Source organism: Tupaia chinensis, unplaced genomic scaffold (genome assembly GCF_000334495.1).
Source record: "Tupaia chinensis unplaced genomic scaffold, TupChi_1.0 Scaffold142191_1, whole genome shotgun sequence".
Taxonomy (NCBI): Eukaryota; Metazoa; Chordata; class Mammalia; order Scandentia; family Tupaiidae; genus Tupaia; species Tupaia belangeri.
Window position 1 is genome coordinate 8,455 of NW_006202042.1, and position 6,768 is coordinate 15,222.

A 6,768-nucleotide genomic window follows, 5' to 3' on the forward strand; every position below is an offset into this window, starting at 1 on the left:
TAGTGTTAAAAATAAAACAATCTTCTCATTAAAAAAAAACCCCAAGACAGCATTTGATTAGTAAAGCCTATTCCTTCTCCCGTTTTTTATTTTCTGGTCTTAGAAAGTATGAATTCATGAGAAAAGAACAAATTTTGTTATGCTATGAAAGTATGTGTCTGGAACAAGAAATTACAAATATTCAATTTGTTTTAATAAACAAAAATGTCTTCCTTCCCAAAATGTAAACATCCAGTAAATAAAACACACATGATATTCCAGGTATAGAAAAACGCCAGCAATTCACTTATGAAAGAGATGTATCCTGGTATATTTGGTAGTTAAGTATTTGTCCTCAATACAAAACACTTTGCCAAAAGAACCAGGATATTATGATTTAAAACTCTTCTCTTTCACCTAGTTTCCTTATTTGAGTACAAACTCTTCAATTTCTATAAAATTTTGGCTAGAGGGCCAGGCCACAGGAAAGGTCTGAAATATCTAAAAGTCATTTGGCTACAGAAAATTGTTTTCTTGAGACGTGGAGGCAGTCGTTCATCTGTTTGTGCTTGAAGGCATTCCTCAGCAAACTTCTTCTAGGTCTTCAGAGTAAAGCACAGGATCTGGGCTCCCATAAGGGGTTGCTTCCAGCGGGAACACCGACCAGCAATACATCCTTGCAGGCATTCTGCATTCAGTACTGCTGAAGCTCCACGGCAGCCTGAGAGACCTTGATCCTCTCCATGCCAGCCTCCAGCTTGAGCTGCTCCACCAGGCGCTGCAGGGCGCTCACGGTGTCCCCAGAAGACATGGCGCCAGCGGCGCTGGACTCAGAGGGCTCCTTGGCAGGCTGCTTGTCACATCTTTATATTTTGGGGTCAAGAAGAGAGATGCCACCCACTCCACTATTCTTGTGCAGGATGGCTTTGGCAATATGTCATCTTTTATAATTTCAGACAAATTCTATGATTTTCTTTTCTAGATCTGTGACGACTGTCTCTTGTAATTTTACAGGGATTGCATTAAATATCTAGATTTATTTGGATAGGATTCCCATGTTGATTTTATTAACTTTAAGGAGATGGACTGTTTTTCTTTTTTCTGTCTTTTTAAATTTCCTTTTAAATAGTTTCATAGTTTTTCTTATAGAAGTCCTTAATTTCCTTGGTTAGTTTTATTTCTAGGTATCTTATACTCTCTTTGACTATGGTAAATGAGATTACTTTCTTCAGTTTTGTCTCTGTCTTGTTATTTGTATATAAAAATGCTATAGAATTTTGTAATTTAATTTTGTATTCTGCCACTGTAAGAGTAAATTTAAACTGTGCCTTCCTGCTCTGTAAAGATAAAATTTAACCTTTTGCCTTTTCGCTTCTGTTGCGGGCACCGCCCTTATGATAAATTGCCCCGAGTTTCAACAGACTTAATTATGCAAACCTCCAGGAACTGAACGAACGGAATGTGGACAAGGAACTAGAGAGACAACCCATGCACCTGTGTTGCAAGAGCTGCCGGTCTTCACCCCCCTACAAATAAGTTATAAAAAGTTACCCGTTAAACTTCCGCATACCTTCTCCTGCTTATAAAAAGACCTATAACCCTAGAAACGGGGTCCTCGCTCAGGCCTGCTGAGTCAGGTGTGTGCTTGGACCCTAGTCGGGTGGAAAAATAAAACCTCTTGCATTTTGCATCAAGAACCGACTCTTGTGGTTGATTGGGGGTCACGTATCCTCTGGACAGAAACGGCCAGCGGCCTTTCGCCACTTTACTGTATGCATTCATTACTTTGAGAAGTTTCTTTGTGGATGCTATTGGGTCTTCTATGTATATAATCTTATCATCTGCCTACAAAGGTAATTTTAACTCTTCTTTCCCTGTTGGAATACCTTTTATTCCATTCTCTTGTTTGATTGCATTGACTAGGACTTCCAGTACTATATTGAATAGGAGTGGAGAAAGTAGGCTGCCTATCATCAAGATCCTGTAGCAGAGCTGGAAGCTGAACTCATTGCCATTGGTCCCTCTAGCTCCTCAACCTGAAAAATGAGAACCTCCAATTTGAACTTTTTGTATTGGAAATCTGCTTCCTCCTTTTTGCCTAAACAGAGTGATTAATATTCCTACTGTCTTTGCTAAATAACTGGAAACTCCCTCCCTTAAGATGTTCCTTAGCAATAACCCCCCTTGCCTTGAGTCATGAAGACCATTAAGATTCTATTGTGTTTAGGCAAGGGACTGGAAAGTGCCCTTAGATAATATTAGCCTGCTTGATCTGGCTTCTGTAACTGCTTTTGCATAAGAATGCCTTCTCCTGGGAACCAGCAGTTAGCATAATGGCTATGTCCCTGGACTCCCACGTAGTTGACTACAGTTCGCATCCTGGACCCAGTGGCTTAAAACTCACGCCGGGCGCATGTGCGTGTGTGCCCAAGATCCCGAGAGGAGAATGGAGGAGAAGGGACTGCAGCGTGACCATCCCCCCTGGGGGGTGATTTCTTGCTTTCCGTCTCTATGTCTCTCTCTGTCTTTCTGATGAGCACATGCACCCTATAGCAAAAAAAGCCTTTACAAGCACCATTCTCTCTCCTCAGGGCTGCAGGGTCTTTGAGAGATATGAGTGTTCCTGCAGTCACTGGTAATAAAGACTCCTATAATTTTGCTATGACTGGATGTCCCCTTTTTTCTCCCTGATAAGAATATAACAAACCTACCTTGTGCCCATCTTGGACTGGATTGTCCCAAATTTGGAGCTTCTGGAATCACGTTGGTACACCTGAATGCAAAAACCCACCTTCTAACACAGCAATTACTGGAAGCAAAGCCCAGGTCACCTCTTTCCTCACCCTGGACCTGCACATCCCAATGTTCCTGTTACCTTCCCTAGCCTAGACCAGGGGCTAAACCTTCCATCAGGTGCCCCTTATCCTCCACCTGATACCCACCCATGTTTCTACTCCCACCAAGAGAAGCACTATTCCACAACTAGGGTCTTCAAAAACACCAACTCTCCTACTTTGCACTCATATTCACCTTCATGGACACCTTGTTCAGCACAGCATTGAAACAGAGCAAGAATCCCCTAATATATTTTCTAGGGTTCCTGAACTAGAAAGTCCATTTGTGTTGTAATGGCCCAGAGTAAAGAGTAAGTCTTCAGACTTTGGTTATGATAATGACCAACATGGACCATGAGTGAGGGCCATTTGACCTCTAAAACTCTCACTTACAGGAAAGAGGTTTTCATTTCAATATATAAGATGTTTTGTAGACTAGAAACTGATGGTTGTGAGCTCTGAGACTCCAGGCTGAATGGTTTCAGACACCTGAAGAAAAATTTAATTATCTAAAGCCTCACCAATCAAGAATGCCCACGAGCTGATCATGCCCTCTTAAACCAATCACTGAACTGATTATGTGCCTGGGACCTCTGCCCCTAATTTTGCCCTTAAAAATGCATGTGGGGAACATCTTGGGGAGATGGGGTCTTTTCAGCATGAGCTGCCCGCTCTCCTTGCTTTGTGCTTTGCAATAAAGCTGTACTTTCCTTCACCACACCATATGCCTATGGCTTGGTTTTATAGCGCTTGGGCGAGTGAACCTGATTTGAGTTCAGTAACAGCATGATCAGCACAGTGGCAGATTTTTTTTTTCCCAACATATAGAAGGAACTGAAAATCACAGGTGGAGAAAGAATTCAAAAAAGCCTCCCTCTTGGCCTGTGCTGATGACATCATCAGTGGAGAAACTCGTTTCCCGCAAGGCTCTGCAATCTTCGATTAGGCACCAAAGTGAATTATCATGTTTTCACAGCAGAGGGTTACCAGGACACCAGAACCTGACTGGAGAGGAAAGGTCTCTATCCACGTAAGCAAGTGACAAGATACTGGTTCTTTATAAAATCCTGGTTTGACACTTCAGGGATAATAGGGATCTGCATGTGTGGGTCACTTAGTCAATAACATTAATAATAAGTAACTTAATATTTTTGTTGTTCTGATATTGTTATTACTGTTAGAGAAACACCATTTTTTTGTAATGCAATCTAAAGCATGAAAAATAATATATTTAAGTTTATTAAAAAACAAATTATTAATATGGTAATTCTCTCCCCACTAAGCTGATTTTTGAATGTTCAATGGGTATTACAGTTGGAAAAATGTTCTAGTGTATATATGAGATAAGATACCAGGATCATAGGAGAGGTGTACTTCATATTCCAAATCTATTTATGCTTCAAGTGTGTGATAATTATTTGCCAAAAAGCTCCCATGTTTTATGCAACAAATCTTTAATTATTTGGGCTGTAGGTCTGTGTGTGGGAGATGTACCTGACTCGCCTTGATTTTGCCCACAAACCAGGCTAGGAGGGATTTTATATACATTTTGCTATCACTGAGTTTCTTTTCAAACAGAATTGCCCATCTTTTTTTTTTTTTAAAGAATTATTATATTTAACTTTATTGTTATTAATTTGACCAGAAAGAGAGAAGTGAAGTAAGAAAACAAGGCACCAGCTTCATGACTTTCACATTCAGCCATGTGGGAGCCCAGTATTTTTAACCACCAGTCCACCTGTAGGCCCCAAAATGCCCATCGTGATTAATAGGGATTAATGTTAGACTGGAGTGGTGAAATGAGGGGATGTAAGAGATGTGATCTTGTTTAAGATTCATCTCTTTTTTTTTCCTGTTATATGCCTGCCATGTTCAAATTCCTATGTCTTCTCTGATCCTGTGTCTTTCAGTGACTTTGTTCTATAGACACAAAGAACATAGTCCTCTTCCCCACAATGCTCTCTCATCTAATAGTTTTGAAGCCCTGGCTTCCCTTACTCACACCTTCGGATATCTGGTCTCTCTTAAACGCATATTGGTATTATTAAGGGGGTATTTAAGTATAGGATGATTGACCAGAGGTGAGTAGAGGAATCAACCCATGACATTACCACCTCTAAGATTCAGGGGTGGTTCCTCTCTTTGTAGGCTTCAGTTTTCTATGTTTTAAATGGAGACAATAGGAGATGGCAGAGATGGTGGTGTGATTAAGGCACTGGACTCTCACAAGGCAAACATGGTTTGAGTCCTTGACCTGAAAGTTTGCTTTTTCACTTTCCCTTTCTCTCTGGTCAAATCTAAAAGTAATAACAAATAAAATAAGGTAAATAAAAAAAGAAGAAGAAGAAAATGGAGACCATAATACACATTTGGATGTGTAGACCTCACCTTGGGCTCACCTCTAGTAATAGACCAAGAAAGAATCTCTATCATGTTCCTAGGATGAAAAATTTTCCAGAAATATGGAAAGGATGCTCAGCGTTTTAAGTTATTTCCAACATTAACCATGGATTCTGGTTTTCAGTGTTCAAGTTTATGCTTATTTTGTCAAAATTATCCCTAAGAGAATAATTGGTCTAAGGGATCAACTTCATGGAGTAAAGGCAGCCAGATTCTACAGAGAAGACTGCATGGTTCAAGTCCTGGATCTGGCTTAAGAAACACGTGAGGTGTGCATGAAGTCATAGCCAAAATCTCAAAAAGAAGGAGAGATGGAGGGGAAGGGATTGCAGCATGAATGTGGCCCATTTGGGATGTTTTCTCATTTTCCTTTTCCTTTTTCTCTTCAGTGAATGAACATGTCTTTTAGCAAAGTGAAATAAGAGAAAAGAAATATAATTGATTCTAGTATATTCATCTTATATCCTGTTACTTTCCTGAACTTGTTTATTATTACTAATAATTTGTAGCCAATTCCTTATGACTCCCTAAAAACTGACTCTGGTCATTTGCAAGTAAGGTAACTTGATATATTTCTTTCCAGTATAAATGCCTTTTATTTCTGTAGTAACTGTTCATAGTAGTTGGCCTTTGAAGTTCCTACTGAACACACACTTGTTTTAGAGCCCCTGCAAGGAAGAAATTGTGCCCTTCTGTGGTGGCAGGGGCCATAGGCATCTTCTCACACTCCCTATTGTGTGCACACATGTCCCAACCATAACACTTGGTCTAACTGGGTGTACACGCTCTAGTCACTTTGTCAGTGTCCTGGGTTGCTCATGGAACCTCAGATATGGGCACTGCTGTGCATCAGGGTAGAGTCTATTTGGCAGTGGATCTGCTTTCAGTGTGGCACCATGCCACAGCTGACTGGGGCCCAGATGGTGAAGTGACCCTGTGCATATTCCTTCTTTGGATTAGTGCAATTTTCGGACCTCAAAAATATCCTACATTGAGATGATCAGGGACTTCAGGGCTCTCCTGCAGCTAAGATCTTGATCCCTGGTGGCAATGGGAGCCACTGATGACCTCTCACGTACTCAGTTTCAGGACTGGAGTAGCTCTTACATCTTAAACTAGGCCAGAGTGTAGACACTAGAACAAATATCAACTTTTCAATGTACAAACATCAGTACACAAACAAGTATAAAGAATAATCAGGAGAATGTGATGATACCAATGGACAAAGTGAAGATCAGGGACTGACACTAAAGAGAAGATGCAGTATCTGCTTGACAAAGATTTCACAATCATGGTTTTAAAGAAGCAAGAATACCTTTTGGGGTGGGAAATATTATTGTTGGTGTCTTTGGAATATACAATCAGCTGAGGAAGCTGTTTAAGTGTTTCCATTTTGAGTTTTACTTGCAGTCATATCATCATTTAGTCATTTGTTCAATAAATATTTGTTCAGCGACTGACTGCCTAAGGAATACAGTATTTTAGAAATGGCTGTAGTCCAATAAAGAAAAGACAGTTATCTTTTTTTTTTTTTTTTGGGGGGTTTTTCTGTTGG

At 40.2% G+C, this 6,768-nt stretch overlaps 1 pseudogene; it reads right to left on the reverse strand.

Annotated features, from left to right (window-relative positions):
* Positions 1-382: 382 nt before the first annotated feature.
* Positions 383-790, reverse strand: LOC102470112 (guanine nucleotide-binding protein G(I)/G(S)/G(O) subunit gamma-10 pseudogene; annotated as a pseudogene).
* Between the last annotated feature and the right edge of the window lie 5,978 nt (positions 791-6,768).